This window comes from Bufo gargarizans, chromosome 1 (assembly GCF_014858855.1).
Source record: "Bufo gargarizans isolate SCDJY-AF-19 chromosome 1, ASM1485885v1, whole genome shotgun sequence".
NCBI lineage: Eukaryota > Metazoa > Chordata > Amphibia > Anura > Bufonidae > Bufo > Bufo gargarizans.
The window spans coordinates 737,343,681-737,366,643 of NC_058080.1; the positions used below are offsets into that span (position 1 = coordinate 737,343,681).

The 22,963-nt window shown below is 44.1% G+C and overlaps 1 pseudogene; it reads left to right on the top strand.

Annotated features, from left to right (window-relative positions):
* Positions 1 to 13,371: 13,371 nt before the first annotated feature.
* Positions 13,372 to 22,305, top strand: LOC122930353 (annotated as a pseudogene).
* The last annotated feature ends 658 nt before the right edge of the window (positions 22,306 to 22,963 follow it).

Sequence of the window (22,963 nt, forward strand, 5' to 3'; positions counted from 1 at the left end):
CTCTTTCCAGTCTCTTCTCTAGAAGTTTTGGACACAGCTGAGCACAGCCCAGAGGTGGGACCTGCATCTATCAGACATTTATCTCCTGTGGAGCCACCAGAGATCTCCATTTTGGGGCCCTGTAATCCATGTGGTGTGGGCTCTGAGAAGCGGGGCCCCTCCAGGCTCAGGAAGTGCGGTTCTGGAGGTGACATTTGGTCTTGTCCCCTGGATGATTTCCTCTCCTCTCCTCATAAAGGCGCCTGCAGTACTAGAAGCCTCCAGCTCCTCCAGTTCTCTCCTCTTCTCCTGAACGGCCACCAAGGATGGACAGGAAGGAGATCAGCAGAAGGATATTAGACCTCACCTTGGAGATCATCTCCCTGCTTAGCGGAGAGGTAAACTTTTCTAGATTTCTCTCCTCTTTATTGTATTCTGTAACAAGTCAGACATCGGGAAGGAGAATCCATCATAGGAAGAGTCCAGGGTCCTGGAGAACGGCCTCCAGACCTTTCAAGTGATGGAGAACCTGAAGATCAGCCCCCAGTATGGTGAGTGATGTATCATGTGACCAGTGACCAATAGTCATGTTGTAGGAGCCATGAGAAGGTAAGTAGGCACGTAGTACCCAGGAGGAAAGGGTCTGAGGAGAGCAAATGGCCCCTGTAGGGTTTATTCCCTAAGTGTCTCTCTCCATCCACAGGAGTACACAATAGTGAAGAAGACATCGGGGGACTGTGTGACTCCCATCATCCATCTCCAGGAGTCAGGAGGGGGGAACAGGACCCCTCACCCCATCACAGAGCCTCCCCCTCATCCCCTGAAACATGAGCAGAAGATCCTAGAACTCACCCACAGGATGATGGAGCTGCTAACTGGAGAGGTGACACTGCTGGGAATACTGGGAAATTCTCCAGTAACAGCACTGGAGGGGTCTGGGTGATGACGGTGTCATTGTGTTGTCAGGTTCCTATAAGGTGTCAGGATGTCACTGTCTATTTCTCCATGGAGGAGTGGGAGTATATAGAAGGCCACAAGGATCTGTACAAGGAGGCCATGATGGAGGAGCACCAGCCTCTTATATCACAAGGTGAGAGCCGTCATGTGCAGTGTATACACGTGTGTGCAGTGACATGTAATGGAGGAGCACCAGCCTCTTATATCACAAGGTAAGAGCCGTCATGTGCAGTGTATACACGTGTGTGCAGTGACATGTAATGGAGGAGCACCAGCCTCTTATATCACAAGGTAAGAGCCGTCATGTGCAGTGTATACACGTGTGTGCAGTAACATGTAATGGAGGAGCACCAGCCTCTTATATCACAGGGTAAGAGCCGTCATGTGCAGTTTATACACGTGTGTGCAGTGACATGTAATGGAGGAGCACTAGCCTCTTATATCACAAGGTAAGAGCCGTCATGTGCAGTGTATACACGTGTGTGCAGTGACATGTAATGGAGGAGCACCAGCCTCTTATATCACAAGGTAAGAGCCGTCATGTGCAGTGTATACATGTGTGTGCAGTGACATGTAATGGAGGAGCACCAGCCTCTTATATCACAGGGTAAGAGTCGTCATGTACAGTGTTATACACGTGTGTGCAGTGACATGTAATGGAGGAGCACCAGCCTCTTATATCACAAGGTAAGAGTTGTCATGTGCAGTGTATACACGTGTGTGCAGTGACATGTAATGGAGGACCACCAGCCTCTTATATCACAAAGTAAGAGCTGTCATGTGCAGTGTGTACACGTGTGTGCAGTGACATGTAATGGAGGAGCACCAGCCTCTTATATCACAAGGTAAGAGCTGTCATGTGCAGTGTATACACGTGTGTGCAGTGACATGTAATGGAGGACCACCAGCCTCTTATATCACAAAGTAAGAGCTGTCATGTGCAGTGTGTACACGTGTGTGCAGTGACATGTAATGGAGGAGCACCAGCCTCTTATATCACAGGGTAAGAGCTGTCATGTGCAGTGTATACATGTGTGTGCAGTGACATGTAATGGAGGAGCACCAGCCTCTTATATCACAAGGTAAGACCCGTCATGTGCAGTGTATACACGTGTGTGCAGTGACATGTAATGGAGGAGCACCAGCCTCTTATATCACAGGGTAAGAGCCATCATGTGCAGTGTATACACGTGTGTGCAGTGACATGTAATGGAGGAGCACCAGCCTCTTATATCACAAGGTAAGAGCCGTCATGTGCAGTGTATACACGTGTGTGCAGTGACATGTAATGGAGGAGCACCAGCCTCTTATATCACAAGGTAAGAGCCGTCATGTGCAGTGTATACACGTGTGTGCAGTTACATGTAATGGAGGAGCACCAGCCTCTTATATCACAAGGTAAGACCCGTCATGTGCAGTGCATACACGTGTGTGCAGTGACATGTAATGGAGGAGCACCAGCCTCTTATTTCACAGGGTAAGAGCCGTCATGTGCAGTGTGTACACGTGTGTGCAGTGACATGTAATGGAGGAGCACCAGCCTCTTATATCACAAGGTAAGAGCCGTCATGTGCAGTGTATACACGTGTGTGCAGTGACATGTAATGGAGGAGCACCAGCCTCTTATATCACAAGGTAAGACCCGTCATGTGCAGTGTATACACGTGTGTGCAGTGACATGTAATGGAGGAGCGCCAGCCTCTTATATCACAGGGTAAGAGCCGTCATGTGCAGTGTATACACGTGTGTGCAGTGACATGTAATGGAGGAGCACCAGCCTCTTATATCACAAGGTAAGACCTGTCATGTGCAGTGTATACACGTGTGTGCAGTGACATGTAATGGAGGAGCACCAGCCTCTTATATCACAGGGTAAGAGCCGTCATGTGCAGTGTATACACGTGTGTGCAGTGACATGTAATGGAGGAGCACCAGCCTCTTATATCACAAGGTAAGAGCCGTCATGTGCAGTGTGTACACGTGTGTGCAGTGACATGTAATGGAGGAGCTCCACAGTTTCTTCTCACATTACATTAGAGGCTCTGTGTTCTTTATATGTCAGTCATATCCACAGATCTCCAGTCACATGATGGGAGCGTGTCCTTCTGCCTCCGTCGGGCCGGTATAGTAGATTACACTGCTCTATCAGGGGCGTCCTGTATAATCTATGTTCCGCAGCGTATACAGTGTAGATCATACATGGAGTTTATGTGCAATGTCCGCCCCTGTGTGACTGTATAGAGCGTCAGAGCTTCTGTCAGAGGGAGATATCAGGAAACCCTCCGCACATACAGTACAGACCAAAAGTTTGGACACACCTTCTCATTCAAAGAGTTTTCTATATTTTCATGACTATGAAAATTGTAGATTCACACTGAAGGCATCAAAACTATGAATTAACACATGTGGAATTATATACATAACAAAAAAGTGTGAAACAACTGAAAATATGTCATATTCTAGGTTCTTCAAAGTAGCCACCTTTTGCTTTGATTACTGCTTTGCACACTCTTGGCATTCTCTTGATGAGCTTCAAGAGGTAGTCACCTGAAATGGTTTTCACTTCACAGGTGTGCCCTGTCAGGTTTAATAAGTGGGATTTCTTGCCTTATAAATGGGGTTGGGACCATCAGTTGCGTTGTGGAGAAGTCAGGTGGATACACAGCTGATAGTCCTACTGAATAGACTGTTAGAATTTGTATTATGGCAAGAAAAAAGCAGCTAAGTAAAGAAAAACGAGTGGCCATCATTACTTTAAGAAATGAAGGTCAGTTAGTCCGAAAAATTGGGAAAACTTTGAAAGTGTCCCCAAGTGCAGTCACAAAAACCATCAAGCGCTACAAAGAAACTGGCTCACATGCGGACCGCCCCAGGAAAGGAAGACCAAGAGTCACCTCTGCTGCGGAGGATAAGTTCATCCGAGTCACCAGCCTCAGAAATCGCAGGTTAACAGCAGCTCAGATTAGAGACCAGGTCAATGCCACACAGAGTTCTAGCAGCAGACACATCTCCAGAACAACTGTTAAGAGGAGACTGTGTGAATCAGGCCTTCATGGTAGAATATCTGCTAGGAAACCACTGCTAAGGACAGGCAACAAGCAGAAGAGACTTGTTTGGGCTAAAGAACACAAGGAATGGACATTAGACCAGTGGAAATCTGTGCTTTGGTCTGATGAGTCCAAATTTGAGATCTTTGGTTCCAACCACCGTGTCTTTGTGCGACGCAGAAAAGGTGAACGGATGGACTCTACATGCCTGGTTCCCACCGTGCAGCATGGAGGAGGAGGTGTGATGGTGTGGGGGTGCTTTGCTGGTGACACTGTTGGGGATTTATTCAAAATGGAAGGCATACTGAACCAGCATGGCTACCACAGCATCTTGCAGCGGCATGCTATTCCATCCGGTTTGCGTTTAGTTAGACCATCATTTATTCTTCAACAGAACAATGACCCCAAACACACCTCCAGGCTGTGTAAGGGCTATTTGACCATGAAGGAGAGTGATGGGGTGCTGCGCCAGATGACCTGGCCTCCACAGTCACCGGACCTGAACCCAATCGAGATGGTTTGGGGTGAGCTGGACTGCAGAGTGAAGGCAAAAGGGCCAACAAGTGCTAAGCATCTCTGGGAACTCCTTCAAGATTGTTGGAAGACCAATTCAGGTGACTACCTCTTGAAGCTCATCAAGAGAATGCCAAGAGTGTGCAAAGCAGTAATCAAAGCAAAAGGTGGCTACTGTGAAGAACCTAGAATATGACATATTTTCAGTTGTTTCACACTTTTTTGTTATGTATATAATTCCACATGTGATAATTCATAGTTTTGATGCCTTCAGTGTGAATCTACAATTTTCATAGTCATGAAAATAATGAAAACTCTTTGAATGAGAAGGTGTGTCCAAACTTTTGGTCTGTACTGTATGTTCTGCTGCAGGCTCAGACGTGGTGTGAACAGGTCCTTACTTTTATAAGGAGAGTCCATCATTGTCACTTTCCAGTCGTTCTCTTGTCCTTCAAGTCTGGGATCCTCTAGTCACTCCACAAGCAGAGAAGATGCAGCCTGCTACATGTGACTGGAGGAGGAGGTCGGACAGTCACCGAAATATCTGCAGCAAAATGGCCCCAAACCATGAAGTCCCCTCCAGCAGCCGAAACCAAGGGTTAGAATGTTACTGGGAACATAACCAGTCCTGGGGGGGCATTATAAGTGTATTGTCCACTAGTGGAGATATCTATTCTCCATAAACCAGGAGGAAGAAGGAGGAATAAATGGGGGAGAAGGTGACACTGGAGATCTGAGATCACAGGAGCAGTGGGGGCCGTCAGTCTGTCTGCAGTTTTAGAGAAAGGGAGATTAATATCACCTTAAAGGGGGTCCCCATTTGTTTAATATTGATGACCTCTCCTCAAGATGTGGTGTGTGGGGGCCCGACACCTCCGCTGATCAATTGTTTGGTATTACACTTTATCCACAGGAATAGGGTGAATGAGAAAGATCAGTGGAGCACCAGATAGCAAATGTTGATGTGTACGTTCGATCCACGAATTACTAATCTCAAGAATTGATTTTGTGACAATGGGATTAAAATGAGGTGCTATTACCGATGTTGTTCTATGGATGAACATAACGAATAAAAACAATGTGTAAAAAGTCTATATTACTAACACAATATTGTGCTACAATTGTACATCCACATAAGTTTTTACTCACTTCACCGGGAGGGGGGGTGGCACAAGATGAATCTCAAGACACTTGATGCCATAAACGCCCCCCCCCCCCCCCTTCCTGGCCAAGATCGCCTGTAGAATGTTAGATATCCTTGCAGTCCCGTGAATAGGTGACCCGGTGGACTCCAACTCATATGCAAGGTATCCTTTAATAAATAGGTCAGCTCAACGCGTTTCGGGGTTGTTGAAGACCCCTTCCTCAGGAGCAATAATACAGAATATACAACAAACAAGGGTTTATATACACATATATGTCCAACAGATGTGGAAATCAAAAGTAGCGCCAGGAAGTGCACGAATAGCGTCACTTACGGTACCGGAAGTGATGCGTTCCACAGTAGAACGTACTCGATTTTCTATATATGCAGAGAATAATTTAAAATAAAATAATAATAATAATCGACCACTTACCGAACCTTGTGGTCGGATAGAGGAGAAGGGGGGGAGAGCGTCTGTATGAAGCTATACAAGGCAGCAGCCGTGCACCGGAAGTGAATTGACTTCCGGTCCGTGGACCGCATAGTTGGAACGCACTGGATTTAGAAGGGAGTCGGAGGAGGCGTGGAACGCTACTAGTGGGCCACCAGCCGTCGCTCTCCTGGACACCTCCCATCAGCTCATTTACCCCTATATTAGTGGCATATGTATATCAGAATGGTATATAAGATATAGATAACAAGCTTAAGGGAAATTAGGACTTCAGAAGAACATATATGGGGGGGGGGGTAAATATAAACATATATGGGGAAATGGATAAAAAAAATATAAACTAAAGATATAGATACAAATAGAAATATATAATACAAATAGAAATACAGGTACATTTATATAAAATGTGTAATACACTGATAAAAATTATCCCAAATGAAAATTGTCACAAATAAATTATCATCTAAAATATACTGATAAAAGTCGTCACTGAAAGGGACCGTGGTATATGTGTATATAGACCTGTAGAGTTACCTATAATAATCAAAGTTTTAGCCACGACTTCGATAGTGATACTAGTTTACTTGTGTGTGTGTATATATATATATATGATTAGGATAATAATAATGCAGATCAGACCAAAGGGAGACGGAGTATTGAAACGATATATCCAATGCATCATCACTTTAGTAGTGACTAGTACTCCAGGCTCTCGTTAAGGCCAAAGGGGGAAAGTGTATTGAACCAGTAGATCCAGTACATTTCTCGTCTGCACAGCTGGGAGTAGGATTGTGGAATCCGATCTATGGGTGTTAGTATAAGTCCCGTATGATCCCCAGCATGTGCTTCAGAGAAATGTCTGGACACCCCATGTTTAAGATACTGACGTTGGATGTTCGAACGGTGATTGTTGAGTCTTTCCCTTAATGTTTGTGTTGTTCTGCCGATATATTGTAGGCCACAAGGGCGCTCCAGCATACAAATAACGCATCTAGAGTTGCAGTTCGTGTGGTGTTTCAGGGGAATGGATTCTCTAGTATTGGAGATAGTGACTATGTTTAAATGATCAGAAATATTCCGGCAGCACAGACAGCGTTTGGACCCACATTTAAACTTCAACTTCATCCACAGGGTATTGAGCTCTGCCTAGGCCATGTCAGCAATGAATGTGACGTCCCTGTCCTAGGAAGAGGCCTCAGCGCTCACCGGAGTGCCACCGTCTCTTCACACAGCTGATCGGTGGGGGTGCCGGGCTTTGGACTCTCACCCATCTAATATTGATGAGCTAACCTGAGGATAGGCTATTAGTACCAAAATCTTGGACAACCCATTTAACGGAGACAAAAAGGAGAGAAAAGAAGAAAAGAGAATAAAACGTATAAAATAGTTCCAGTAATAATTGAAGAAATCCCCAAAACAGCAGTGAAGATCGGAACGTAATAGTAACATCAGGAAGTATTACTTTACTGAGAGAGTAGTGGATGCATGGAATAGCCTTCCTGCAGAAGTGGTAGCTGCAAATACAGTGAAGGCGTTTAAGCATGCATGGGATAGGCATAAGGCCATCCTTCATATAAGATAGGGCCAGGGGGCTATCCATAGTATTCAGTATATTGGGCAGACTAGATGGGCCAAATGGTTCTCATCTGCCGACACATTCTATGTTTCTATGAAGCAGAGCTGTGCCCGGCACAGAGGACATGTGACCCCATATAATATAAACCAAACTGTGACAAAACAGCAACCGACAAATAGCAATGAAGTATTAATAATCCATAAAGATCCACAGTCACCGGCCAATCAGGGTAGAAGGACAGCATCCGAATCCAGGATCCAGACTGAACCTCTCTAGAAGATCAAGTAGATGGTCTGCTCCTGCGGGGCTGATGGGTTGTCCATGCAGATGGTGGTGGTGGAGGAGTAAGCTGATCCCACAAGAGAGGTAACAGTAATTTGAAGTTTATAGCAAAACTTAGGTAGATGTTCAGATGTGTGACATGACCATCTTTTTACAATTAGACTGAAGGGAAATCCACATTGATAATTGATGTTCTTGTCCCTCGGGGGCGTAAGGTTTACTTTGTTGACGAGTAATGATAGAGATCCAGAAATAATTGAACTTTAGTTCCCCAGAATTTAATCCTGCATAAGGTGTCCTGCACACGGCCGTTGCCCGGCTGTGGCCGTATTGCGGCCCACTAACACCCATTCAAGAACATGTTCAATTTTTTCACGTTGCGGGCGGATCTCAGACCCATTCAAGTTGCACGGATTTTTCCCGTGCATTGGGGACCGCAAACTCAAAAATACTTTATAAACAACCCGAAAGGTATCTCCCCCATTACCAATGTATTGCGGAATTCAAAAAAGATATGCTGCCTTCCACAGATCATCAAATCATGTTTGCAGGTACCGCACATAACAGGTTCATATAATAATTCATACAATATGTGCGGATGATTTGCCTCCTCAGAAGTATGTAAAAAAGACAGCAAAATAAATGTGCAAATCACTTGCTACTTGCGTGCTGCCCATAGATAAGAACTGGTGCGGAAAGTCAAGTGATCAGACATCGGGATAAAGCGACAACAGGACCCAGATGAAAAATGAGGAGGCTAACAAGGCAGCGGCGTCCGGATGGAGTGGCGGGTAAGTATGCAGAAAACACGTCGGTTTAAATAGACAACCGGAAGAGTCAGAACGTCATGTGTGCAAGGAGGTCACGTGGTCAACCCCGAGGAGATGGGAGCCACGCGAGAGTTTCCCAACCTATGTGATCAAGACCACGTGACCAAACGCTGCATCATGTGACCTGTAGTGTCAGTACCTAGCAGCCGCTGATAACATAGTGACGTCAAGAATCGGTCATGTGAACGACAAGCCATAAGGAGGCAAATGCCGGAATGATTTAAAATGACAGCAACCTAACCAAGGGGATGTAAATAATGGAGGGATATAAATCCTAATTAGACCCTCAGCCCCATGGTATAAACAAGAATCAAAGAAGAACAAATAGGTTATTAAATAAAATTAATAATAAAAGGGCCAAAAAACTTGATAATGAGGGAGATGGCTACACTATCCCATTTAAATAGGTTGTTATTATTAAGTCGAGATTATTAGATTTAAATGATAGTGGCCCTTTTATTAAATGTATTAATTTATTTATTTAAGGGTTGGTGGATCAATTAGAGGAAGCATGTATAATCAATACTTTCATTTAGACCGAGGCGTATTACAGTCCTAAGGGTAAATGTCCATCTTGCCTCCTTTTGTCTCAACAGTCTGTCAAAATCACCGCCCCTTATAGATTGATTGTCTCAATCATTGAGAGTCATATCGAATTATCATTACCAGCGTGATGAAGCAAAATATGTCTCGACAAAGGTTTGTTGTGGATGTTCACCCACATGTTCTAAGATCCTCTTTTTGAAACTTCTGCAAGTTCCCCCCCATATTTGAGACCACACTCACGCTGGGCCAAATATACAACTCCAACGATGTTACAGTTAGTGAAAGAGCGAGCTCTATAGATCCTTCTTTTGATGCTATCAGTGAAGGTATCGCCTACTGCAATGTATCAGCAAGCTCTACATTTGCCACATTTAAATGTGCCTAATTTTCAACCACATGAAGGTTCAAGATGACTGCATCCACGTCTATAGGTGACTGCTGGGTGGCCAGGGAGAAATTTCCCAAAATCAGAATAGGTTTTTATAAGGGACCTAAGATCTCCTGGATTTGATGGGATGCAGTATCATATGTACCGACAATTCGGATCAATTTTTGTTGACTTTTAGTTTTTTTTGCATTGAAGCAACGTGGTCCTGTCTATAGAATTGCCATTACTCCATGCTTCATGAAGGCATGAGTCCGGGTATCCCCTTTGTTTGAATTGATGGAACAGCTGAGATGCCTCCCGGGTAAAATGACTCTGATCAGAGCAGTTTCTACGGACCTTAAGAAATTGCCCGTTGGGTATACCTTGTTTGAGTGATTTAGGGTGGAAACTGTCCCATCTTAGGAGATTGTCGAATTTTTTTTGCGGTATAGAGTTGTCTTAATAGAGTTATTTTCACCTCGTTCGACCCGTGTATCAAGAAATGTAATCAAATCGCGTTGGAGCTCAGGCATAAAGTATAGACCTATGTGATTCATATTTAGTTCACCCATGAACAATCTAAAGTCCTCTTTGGTTCCAGACCACAACAGCAAAATATCGTCTATAAATCTGGACCATAACAAAATGTATCTGGTCCAGTCGGTCATAGATTCAGAGAAGACGATGGTATCCTCCCACCAACCCAGGAACAGATTAGCGTAAGTGGGTGCACAGGGGCTTCCCATCGGGGTGCCCCTGAGCTGGTGGTAGAAACGGACGTCAGAGACAAAGTAGTTGTGGGTGAGTATAAAATGTAAGAGCTGAATTATAAAATGATTGTGTTCGCTCAACTCATTAGATCTAGAGTACAGAAAATACTTCACCGCTGCCAGGCCCTTATTGTGGGGAATGGAGGTGTAAAGTGCCTCTACATCAATTGAGGCTAACCATGTATTTGATTCCATTGTTATACCTTCCAGACGTTTAAGAAGATCTGTGGTGTCCTGTAGGTAAGATGGTAATTAGTACAACAAATGGACAAAGTATTTGGTAAATGTAAGTACCGTCCTGTTGAGTAAGTTTCTGGGATTGGAAGTCTATCGGTCGGCTCTTGATGGGATAGTTTCCCTTATGTACTTTAGGGAGACCATAAAAAGTGGCCACTTTTGGGAAGGTAGGTAACAGATATTAAAATTCCTTCTGGTCAATTAATTTCCCCTCAAGGGCCTCCCGCAGTATCTGTGACAGTTTGTGTAAAAATAGGTCAGTAGGATCCACTTTCAGTAGCTCATAGCTTTTCTTATCTGATAGAAGTGATAGGCACATATATTGTTGAAGGGTCAAAACCACAATGTTGTCACCCTTGTCAGAGGGCTTGATTATCAGGTTTTTGTTCATGCCTAGTTGTTGTAAAGCCTCAATTTCTGTGGAAGTATAGTTCTTATAACACTGCGTAGGTTCATACTGCTCTAGGTCCCTTATCACTGACCTCAAATATCAATGTTAACTTCCCCTAATGTTTTTAGAGGCATTTTAGTGCTTTTTTTTTTCTAAGACCAGTGAACGGGCCTTGTCCCCATGGACGTTCATTCTCATCTAGCAGTTGTATCAAATCATCAAACCCTTGTAGATCACTGGGCTCCAGTCCCAGTTCAAGACACCTCTTTTTATCAGATGAACAGAAGGTTAAAGAGGTTAAATTGGGTAGTGGGTACATACGATAAACCTTTCGCTAAAATAGCCTGTTCAGTTTTGGATAGAATTACTCCTGAAAGATTCAGGATAACAGATTTATTTGAACCTGCTTCTAGTGTTTTCTGCCCTGTTGAGACATCAGTTATACGCGGTCCCTCAAAGTGTAGGTGTTTGTAGATGTCTGTCCTAAAAAAGACGCAGTATTCACAATGGGGGGTGATGCTGAAGAGGAAGCCGATAAAGAGGATACTCCAGATTACAATGTGTCTCCTCATTGTTCCTGTTCCCTTTCTGTAGTCCCTGCCTTCCCCCGTAAGGGGATTTTGAGAGCCCCATTGTTTGGAAAGGTATTGAGATGTTCGTTGATTCTCCATTTGCTGTGATCTAAAGGTGGAGTTTCTTTATCTACACCTAGTGTGGCCTCTCCCCCTCCAATTGGGTCGTCGATTTTGGTATTGTTGAGGTTGACTATATTCTATATCCAAACTCTCAGCCTCGGAGAGGGAGGTTTCTGTTGCCGATCCCTTCTGGCTGGATTGTGTCACTTCATATGCCGTTTTGTTTCTAAATTCATTTAAATCCTTAATGAATTGTTGATGTTTACGTTCTAATAGGGCTGACTTGAACCTCTCAATATTTTGTTATAGTTCAAGTTCCCTTTTTGGAAAATCAGTGTGTTCCTTGAACTTAAAGAGGACCTTTCATGGGTCCAGGCATTATAAACTAAGTATCAGGATATGTAGGTAATAAAGCAGTGATCTAACTGCGCTTACCTTTGTTACTGTGCACATCTCCGTTCCCCCGCTGTGGGCCCCGTTAAATTCACCCACCTGGTATGTTATTTTTAGTATCGGTACACCGAGGAGGAGTCTGCCCTGTTTCTCAATGGGCGTTCCTTATCCCTGGCTGTAGTGCTGTTCAATCACAGCGGAGAGCGTCACAGCCAGGGTGAAGGTGCGTTTTTCTCGCTGGCTGTGACGCTTTCCGCTGTGATTGGACATAACTGTCCTTCTAATGAATCTTCCTACAGAAGAGGATGGGAGTTTCAGAGATCTCAGAGGTTCCTGTTCTTGTCCAGCAGGGCAGCAGTCCCTCTCATTGAGCTGTCATGAGCTCACAGAAAATATCCAGTAAATGTCATCAGATATTTCTCTTTCTCCCCCAATAACAGCTCCTTAGGAGAAAGGAATTGTCTTCCCAGGGAAAGGAGGCTTGGAGGGGGATATAGATGTAGAGCTTTCTCCAACATCTCATAGCCTGGTGGAGAGGTGACTAGAAGTAGTTGTTTCTTCCTCCATGTACGTTGACTGATGAAAGTCTTCAATGTGAGTTCTCACTAGACAATTACCTCAAAACCAGGGTGTCATTGTGTCAGGACGATGCTCTAACACCTTCCTGGTTGGTAGGGTGCTGCAGGGCCCTGACACTTATAACTGTATCCTCAGTATGTACTATTATGGAGAAGGAGCTGTCATCCACTGCCCACCATTCACGCTCATAGACCAAAGGTTTCTTTGGTCTTGTGGTCTGTTAGTTGCTGGGACCTCGGCACAGGTGGTGAGGAGCAGAATATTGTTATTTCCCCCTGATAACTAAACCTAGAAGTGAAGGAGCTGAGAGAAGAGTCTGATCTATAGACAGATCTACAGGAGGCCATGTATTCAGTCACTGTGTGCTTGTGTCTCCACAGATGGATCCAGGAGGAGAAATCCACCAGAGAGATGTCCCCGTCCTCTGTATTCCCAGGACTGTCCAGAGGAGAAGGTCCCAGAGAATCCTCAGGTAGATGGAGCTGAGCCCTATACACATCTATATAGGGGGGTCCTGCAGTCATAGAGTGGTCATAGATTGTGGGGGTCTCTTATGTAAATCTGTTAGATTTCCCACCTGTCTGCTGTATTGTACTGAATTGTTACAGATGACAAATCAGGGGGAAGATCTGACTGATATTAAAGTGAATGAAGAAGAGAGGATGATGGGCGATCCCCCGTGTAAGAGTGAGGAGGAGGAGGAAGAGGACTTTCCAGGAGATTTCACCACAGGTATGGAATCATGAATGGAGAAAGTGACTTCAGGGCAGGAGGAGAATCTGATCACCGGCTGCTACGCTGCTCTTTTAGTTCACAATATAGTATAAATATTTTTATATATTATTTATATATTGTGGGGATTTGCTCTGGTAGACAGGTTTGCGGACGCAGTATAGAGGCAACGACAATGTCTCTAACTTAACCTGTTGCGGACACAGGGCGTACAGGTATGCCCTGATGTCCTGGTACTTAAGGACACAGGACGTACCTGTATTTCCGATCACCAGTATTGGAATGCATTGTAAAGGGGATTAGACCCCCAAAAGGTCAAAGTGGGACAAAAAATAAAGTGAAAAAAAGTTGAAAAAATAACGTTTTCCCCCCAAAAAATTTAAAGTTTCAAGTAAAAAACAAACAAATGTCATTTCCCCAAAAAAAGTAAAAAAATTTGGTAAAAAATAAGGAAATAATAAAAAGTAGATATATTGGGTATCGCCGCGTCCGTATCGACCGACTCTATAAACATATCACATGACCTAACCCCTCAGATAAACACCGTAAAAGAAACAAACAAAAAAAAACTGTGCTCAATAAACAATTTTTTTGTCACCTTACATCACAAAAAGTACAACAGCAAGCGATCGAAAAGGCGTATGCCCACCAAAATAGTACCAATCTAACCGTTACCTCATCCCACAAAAAATAAACAATCGCCCAAAAAATAAAAAAACTATGGCTCAGAATATGGAGACACTAAAACATAATTTTTTTTGTTTTAAAAAAGCTGTTATTGTGTAAAACTTAAGTAAATTTTAAAAAGTATACATATTAGGTATCGCCGCGTCTGTAATAACCTGCTCTATAAAAATATCACATGACCTAACCCCTCAGGTGAACACCGTAAAAAAAAAACTTACATCACCAAAAGTGTAATAGCAAGCGATCAAAAAGTCATGCGCACCCCAAAATAGTGCCAATCAAACCGTCATCTCATCCCGCAAAAATCGTACCCAAGATAATGGCCCAAAAACTGAAAAACTATGGCTCTCAGACTATGGAAAACACTAAAACATGATTTTTTTTGTTTAAAAAATGAAATCATTGTGTAAAACTTACATAAATAAAAAAAAGTATACATATTAGGTATCGCCGCGTCCATAATAACCTGCTCTATAAAAATATCACATTACCTAAATATTACCTAAATATCACGATGAACCGTAAAAAAATAATATAAACATTTTTTGTCACCTTACATCACAAAAAGTGTAATAGCAAGCGATCAAAGTGTCACACGCACCCCCAAAATAGTGCCACTCAAACCGTCATCTCATCCCGCAAAAATCATACCCTACCCAAGGTAATCGCCCAAAAACTGAAAAAATGATGGCTCTCAGACTATGGAAACACTAAAACATGATTTTTTTGGCTTCAAAAATGAAATCATTATGTAAAACTTACATAAACATAAAAAAAAGTATACATATTAGGTATCGCCACATCCATGACAACCTGGTCTAAAAAAATATCACATTATATAACCTGTCAGATGAATGTTGTAAATAACAAAAAAAAAAACGTGCCAAAAAAGCTATTTCTTGTTATTTTGCCTCACAAAAAGTGTAATATAGAGCAACCAAAAATCATATGTACCCTGAACAATACTGCCACCCTATTCCGTACTTTCTAAAATGGGGTCACTTTTTTGGGAGTTTCTACTCTAGGGGTGCATCAGGGGGGCTTCAAATGGGACATGGTGTCAAAAAACCAGTCCAGCAAAATCTGCCTTCCAAAAACCGTATGGCATTCCTTTCCTTCTGCGCCCTACCGTGTGCCCGTACAGCGGTTTACGACCACATATGGGGTGTTTCTGTAAACTACAGAATCAGGGCCATAAATAATGAGTTTTGTTTGGCTGTTAACCCTTGCTTTGTAACTGGAAAAAAAATATTAAAATGGAAAATCTGCCAAAAAAGTGAAATTTTGAAATTGTATCTCTATTTTCCATTAAATCTTGTGCAACACCTAAAGGGTTAACAAAGTTTGTAAAATCAGTTTTGAATACCTTGAGGGGTGTAGTTTCTTAGATGGGGTCACTTTTATGGAGTTCCTACTCTAGGGGTGCATCAGGGGGGCTTCAAATGGGACATGGTGTCAAAAAAACTGTCCTGCAAAATCTGGCTTCCAAAAACCATACGGCGCACCTTTCACTCTACGCCCCGCTGTGTGGCCGTACAGTAGTTTACGGCCACATATGGGATGTTTCTGTAAACGGTAGAGTCAGGGCAATAAAGATACAGTCTTGTTTGGCTGTTAACCCTTGCTTTGTTAGTGGAAAAAATGGGTTAAAATGGAAAATAAGGCCAAAAAATGAAATTCTCAAATTTCATCCCCATTTGCCAATAACTCTTGTGCAACACCTAAAGGGTTAACGAAGTTTGTAAAATCAGTTTTGAATACCTTGAGGGGTGTAGTTTCTTAGATGGGGTCACTTTTATGGAGTTTCTACTCTAGGGGTGCATCAGGGGGCTTCAAATGGGACATGGTGTCAAAAAAACTGTCCAGCAAAATCTGGCTTCCAAAAACCATACGGCGCACCTTTCCCTCTACGCCCCGCTGTGTGGCCGTACAGTAGTTTATGGCCACATATGGGGTGTTTATGTAAACAGCAGAGTCAGGGCAATAAAGATACAGTCTTGTTTGGCTGTTAACCCTTGCTTTATTTGTGGAAAAAATGGGTTAAAATTGAAAATTAGGCAAAAAAATGAAATTCTCAAATTTCATCCCCATTTGCCAATAACTCTTGTGCAACACCCAAAGGGTTAACAGAGTTTGTAAAATCAGTTTTGAATACCTTGAGGGGTGTAGTTTATAGAATGGGGTCATTTTTGGGCGGTTTCTATTATGTAAGCCTCGCAAAGTGACTTCAGAGCTGTAGTGGTCCCTAAAAATTGGGTTTTTGTAAATTTCTGAAAAATTTCAAGATTTGCTTCTAAACTTCTAAGCCTTCTAAACACTGCTCTTTTTAACATATTTTTTAATGTTTGATTAAACCTCTCTACCAGGCCATCCGTTTGCGGATGATATATGGACGTCCGTAACTGTTTTATGTGGAGCAACTTACAGAGTTCCCTCATGACCTTGGACATAAATGAGGTCCCTTGGTCAGTCAGAACCTCCTTAGGCAGACCCACTCGAGAATACTTCTCCATTAACTCCTTAGCTATGAGTTTGGCTGATTTATAACGCAGTGGCACCGCCTCCGGGTACCGAGTGGCATAGTCGAGGATGACCAAGATGTGTTGGTGCCCTCAAGCGGACTTCGGTACTGGGCCTATGAGATCCTACAGCGATCCGCTCGAATGGTACCTCAATAATCGGGATAGGACCAGAGGACTACGGAAATGTGGACTGGGGGGTGGTTATCTGGCAGGTTGGGCAAGACTTGCAATACTCTTCCACCTCTCTGAACACACTGGGCCAGTAGAACCGCTGTAGAATCTTGTCCTGCGTTTTCTGCTGGCCCAGGTCTCCCCCAAAAACATGTTGGTGGGCTAACTCCAACACGAGCTTGCGATACACCGTGGGCACCACCAGCTGTTCAATATGCTCACCCCATAGTTGATTTACCCGGTAGAGCATCTCCTGTTGAACCACAAAACGGGGGGGCATAGACTCGGCCCCCGGTTGTTGCGTCTCACCCTCAACTACTACCACATTTTCCTAGGCTCAAGATAGAGTCTGGTCCTGGTGCTGTGCTGTACCAAAATTATTTCCGGAGACGTTGAGGTCTGCCAACTCCAGACCAGGCGGCAAGTCCTCCACGTCTCCCACCATCACACTTAGCGGGGTTGTCTCCCCGTCTTCTACTGAAGTGGCGGTCACCCCTACTGCTGGCCCTTTGGACTCAGGTTCCCAGGGTTCTGGTCTCCCCCCTGAGCCGGGCCACTCTTCTAGGGTTACATCTGTCTCCCAAATACCGGTAACTTTCGTATCCGGTCATAGTGCCGGGAAATCGGGGAAGTCTCTCCCAATTATGAGTTCATACTCATGAGTCCATCTGCCGGCCACCGTTGATAGAGAGACCAGGGCAGTGGGATAGCACTTTAAGTTTCAATGAATACACACTACGCGGACCTTTCAGCCAGTATACTCGGCAGGCTGCACCTGGACAGCTCTTACCAGGGACACCAGGCTCCCTGAATCCAGCAGAACCACCGCCAGAGTGTCCCCCACTCCCACCTGGCACAGGTGGCTATTGTCTATAGTCTCGGAGGTTCCTGTGGCACACAACTTCCTGGCATATAATGTGTGGCGGTAGCCATAGTTGGTGTCCATGGGTTCACCCCGATGGGGAAAGTCAGCCCTTATGTGTCCAGGCTCCTGACATCGCCAGCAGACCACCGGGGCTGGGTCTACAGGGGGTACGCCCCGGGCGGGTTTGGCTGGCACCAGCCTCCGGGTCAGGGGTGGAGATTTACGAGGTTTGACTAGCCACCTCCCAAAAGAACCCCTTTGCAGATTTCTGCAAGCAGCCTTTTGGTGTCTGCCTCTAGAGCGGAATGGAGGCAAACTGATGCATTCTGAACGGATCCGTTTTGGTCCTCTTGTGAGAGCCCTGAAACGGATCTCACAAACGGAAACCAAAACACCAGTGTGAAAGTAGCCTTATCAGGAACGTTTTCTTCTGCTCTGACGAGGCCATGCTTCTGTTTGCTAATTAACGCAATATGTTATCATAGGACCCTTGCTGCATCGTCCACTTATCTTTCTTTTCCATAGATGGATTAGATAAATCTTCCCATTCTCCACGATCCCCCCTCTCGAGGCTCAAAGATGTTTTCTTTTTGTGTAAGCCTTTGGGACACGCTCCACTACTGGTGTTGAAAAAGTCCTTATACTATCTTTAAGATAACTTTCTATCTTATCCAGAATTTCCTCCTGGTCCCTGATCAAGTCGAGCCACATGATGCTTAATCTAAACCTGTTCCTACTAATGTCAGGTTCTTAGAGCGGAGAATGGTTGAAATCCCCCGTTTCATACTTACCATGATCATTTTTGGTGCTCTCATTTGCAAGCTCCATATTGATGAGTGACATGGGATGAAAAGTCTTAGAGCAGTAGGAGAATCTCCCATCTTGACCAGTCTTAACCCTTTCTATAACTACAGCAAACCCTTTTTGGAATGTCGTCTGTTGCTGCCTCCTGACATACATGGTTACACTCTCGCCACACCGGAAGATGCCATGACAGTTCAGCGAGGACGGCACTCTGTGTTGGCTAGACAAATAGTGATGATGGCCGGGATTCAGTCAGCGTTCCCTGGCCAGTGATCACTTTGATGGGTCCAATACTGCAGACCGACCAATCACAGTTCAGGGCAGCATTTTAGGGCAGATGTAAGTGTATTTTCTGCCTCTGATCGCCTCACCTCTGTTGGGGAAGCAATCACAGACCAGGTACTATTGAGATAGAGGCAAATTTAATTAACCCCCTCAGTGCCCATTGACAACTCTTCTGTGCCCTATAATTTGCTCCAGTCAGTGACACAGACCAATCCTGTGCCTCATCTTACAGCAACCTTGTCAGCCCATCATGTTGTCAACCACCTCTGCCTCGTCGTCAGCCTCCCGTGTGGGTCCAGACACATGTCACTCCAGCCTGTCCATCTCTCCAGACACCTGTCTCTCCAGCCTGTCCGTCTTTGCAGACTTCTGTCTTTCCAGCCTGTCCGTCTGTCCATCAAGACAACTGTGTTAGAACTGCTCCCCACAGTTGCTGCTGCCCTTCTGTCCCTTGTGGATATGGACGGTATGGGACTAACTATGGTGTCTGGCATGTGTGAGTCAGTCTCTGTCCCTTTAGGGAGCATGTGCGCTCACCAAAGGTCAAAGCTAGCATCTGCTAATCCTACCCCAGCAAACTTTCAGGTCCCTGGGTATTTCATGTTGCCTGAGCTTTCAGTTCTTGTTCTGGCGACTTGTAAAGGTGTAGGAGATCTAGTGCCAATGCGATTTCAGTATGTTATCCTCCAACTGTGTTCCTGAGCGTTCTCCAGTGTTTACCTGTTCCCCCAATGCACTCCTGCACCTCCAGTTTCAGATTGAATTACAACAATTGAAAATCAACAAATACTAAAAACAATATTTCAAATTGGCGCTCTATATAAATTTCTTGTCCTTGTAAAAACGTTCACATCCATAATATCTGATCAGTAAGGTCTGATTTCCAGCACCCTCACCAATCATAAAAAAAAACCATTGGTTTCTAAAAATACTCTGGTTGCGTTTTTGCGCCTACGGTCCACCCCTCCACTCGACCCCCGGTCCAGTGGAAATATATCCTATTAATCGACCCAGACGACGGCTTGGCCCCCGCCAAAGGGGAACGCGGACGGAATCGGCAGCATCAACCAGTGAGACAATCAGTAATCAGTCCTATCCACCTCCAGTCCAGTTGCACCAAACAATAGGTGCATCAACAACAGGTGAGCAATACCACTCTTCCTGTTGCTCCGGAGGCTCGATTCTTAACTTATTTACCCTATGAGCGCCTTTTTCTCTCCTTGGCCATTATCAGCTGTTTGAAGAGGAAGTGCGAGTACTTCTTCAATATTACACTGCTCATTGTCTCGGCAAGTGCTTGTTCTATTCACTTCAATAGGACGAGCACTTGTAACTACACTGCGCTCCTGTTGCAAGCGAGATGATGTGCAGTGTAATCTTGAAGAGGAAGTAGCACCGCCGCCTCTACAAGCATCTGATCGTGGGGATGCCGAAAGTTGAACCCCTACAATCAAATATTGATAACCCTTTGTAATAAAAGTCATGACCGGGCGTAAATCTGAATTCGACTCTTTTTCGGGAAATTATAGAGCGCTTTATAAGGCATGTGATGAATACCACACCTCGTGCCTGCTTGACGTCAAGCTCGCGAGACGTGGTATGGTCACAGGTTCACCAAAAACGTGAAGTTACGCCCTCCAGAGGAGCATGTAAGGTCAGGTTGGTATAGTTTACACACACACCTCCTGTCCACGAGAGAGGCAATAAGCTGAGAGAGCCTTTTCACTGCCGCAGTGAAAACAGCGCCTCCTCAGCCCGGGTATCTGCCACCAGTTCTCGTTTGATATAAGCCCGGTCCGCTAACAGGATTATATAGGGTCAGAAACCAACCCGCGGTAGCTTATAACTAGGCCAAAACACGGACGTGGGGATTCGTGATCGAGATACAAGATAACACAAGATTAAATGGACCTGCCTGGGTTCCGGCTACTAGTAAAACCCAAACCTGGTACCGTTATGTGGTTTCTATGGGGAGATATGGATACCTCCCTCCCCTGACCTCGTCCCATTAAACAAAGAGCATGGGAACGTACCTCGTGGCCACCGGGACACAAATATGTATCCGGTTTGCGCCTGCGATGGGCAGGCGATTCATAATTCCTTATGAAAGGTAGGTGCCAACATGTCTGGAAGGTCTCATTGATCCTGGGCAAGGGTGGATACCCCATGCTGGGGGTTATCCTGTAGGATTCAGATTGGCTCCAAACTGGTGGACTAAGGTGTGACCCTCTCCTTGAAGCCTGGACCCCCTGGGGCTTTCTTCCTTGCCAACCGACACTCGGATGGCTGGGAAGGGGTGGAAACTTATTTTGCATGTACACTGAACATGCCACGAGGTGCATCAAATGACAATCAGGGCTGGGGGGCTTTGAAGCAGGGCCCTCCTGTGGAGTTCACTACCTCCACTATCTGTCAGCAACTGGGGGTGTGAGGACATGGTAAATATTAATCCATATTCCTCACAAGGCTGGAATCAAGTGTGCAGTTAGCCTAAGCCAGGAGTGGATTCAGAGTGAATGGCTTATACTTCTCCTTCCTCCTGGATCCACTTTTAGCCTAATGTAGGATTGTCTACTCTGCAGTTTGGAAGAAAAAAATCACACATTTTATTTTTTATCTTAACAGAAAATCCCATTAAGAATTCTGAGGAAAACTTCATCTTATCACTGAATTTCAAAAGAGAAGATGAAGATATCATGCAGCTCTCTCCTGGAGAAAACCTAATTTCCCTTAATGTACATCCAGGACCACACAGTACAGATCATTTATATAATCCTTCTAATCCTGCAGAACCTTCTCCTGACCAATCACAGATTACCACAAGTACAGGTCAGGAATGGGGTGAAAGATTTCAGTGTGATAAACAGTTCGAAAAACGATCAAGACTTCCTGCACACAGAAGAATTCGAAGAAAGGAGAAGCCACACTCCTGTTCAGAATGTGGGAAGTGCTTCACGTATAAATCACGTCTTGTTATGCATGAGAGAATTCACACAGGAGAGAGGCCATATTCATGTTCAGAATGTAGGAAGGGCTTTAAAATGAAATCAGACCTTGTTTTACATGAGAGAAGTCACACAGGGGAGAAGCCATATTCATGTTCAGAATGTGGGAAACGTTTTAGACGAAAATCGCATCTTGTTTTACATCAGAGAATTCACACAGGAGAGAAGCCATATTCATGTTCAGAATGTGGGAAATGTTTTACACGGAGCTCATCTCTTATTACACATCATAGATTTCACACAGGAGAGAAGCCATATTCATGTTTAGAATGTGGAAAATGTTTTACACAGAAACCATCTCTTGTTGCACATCAGAGATTTCACACAGGAGAGAAGCCATATTCATGTTCAGAATGTAGGAAATGTTTTACACAGAAATCATCTCTTGTTGCACATCAGAGATTTCACACAGGAGAGAAGCCATATTCATGTTCAGAATGTGGGAAATGCTTTTCATATAAATCAAATCTTCTTTTACATAAGAGATATCACTAGGAAGAGAAAAAATTTGGATATCAATTTATTTATGGATCTTAAAGCTAATACGTTCTATTTTTTGGTTGAAATTGTCCTGGATCTTCCTAACAAGTAGGTTAACTGTGACTGAGATTCACAAAGGAAAAGTATTGTGTATATAAGGAAGAGAAGAAGAGCCTTGTTTACTTCCAGAGCAGTGAAAATGGATTGTCCCCATTAACCTTGCTTCTTATCACTGTATTCACACCTCCACCCACACTACGGGAGAATGCAGAGTGACATGGGGAGAAGTAACAACACTCCATGTAATAGCTTTATAACATATGTGGACATATTAATATTTAATCTTCATTCAGATAGTTTATATTTAATAGTACAGGCATTTTACCCACAACAGTGACAATGATCTTTGTTTTTATTGTTTACTTTTGTTTTTAATATGGAAAAAGGGGCTGAATTTTACATATTTTATAGTTTTTTTTTAAAACTTTTTGTGATTGTCTAATTACTTCTCCCATAGACTGCAATGATTTATATTTGCAGCCTATAGGTGATTGACTGTGTTCCTGTAAAGCCCTGCAACAGGCAGGCCTCAGTTTCTTCCAGAGGCCCAACGCTGCCATAGCAACTGAACGGTTCCCTCAATTTCAGCATGAAGGATCCATTTGGACCCTGGAAGTGCATGGCCCCAGGAGAAAGATGCCTCAGATGCTGTGTT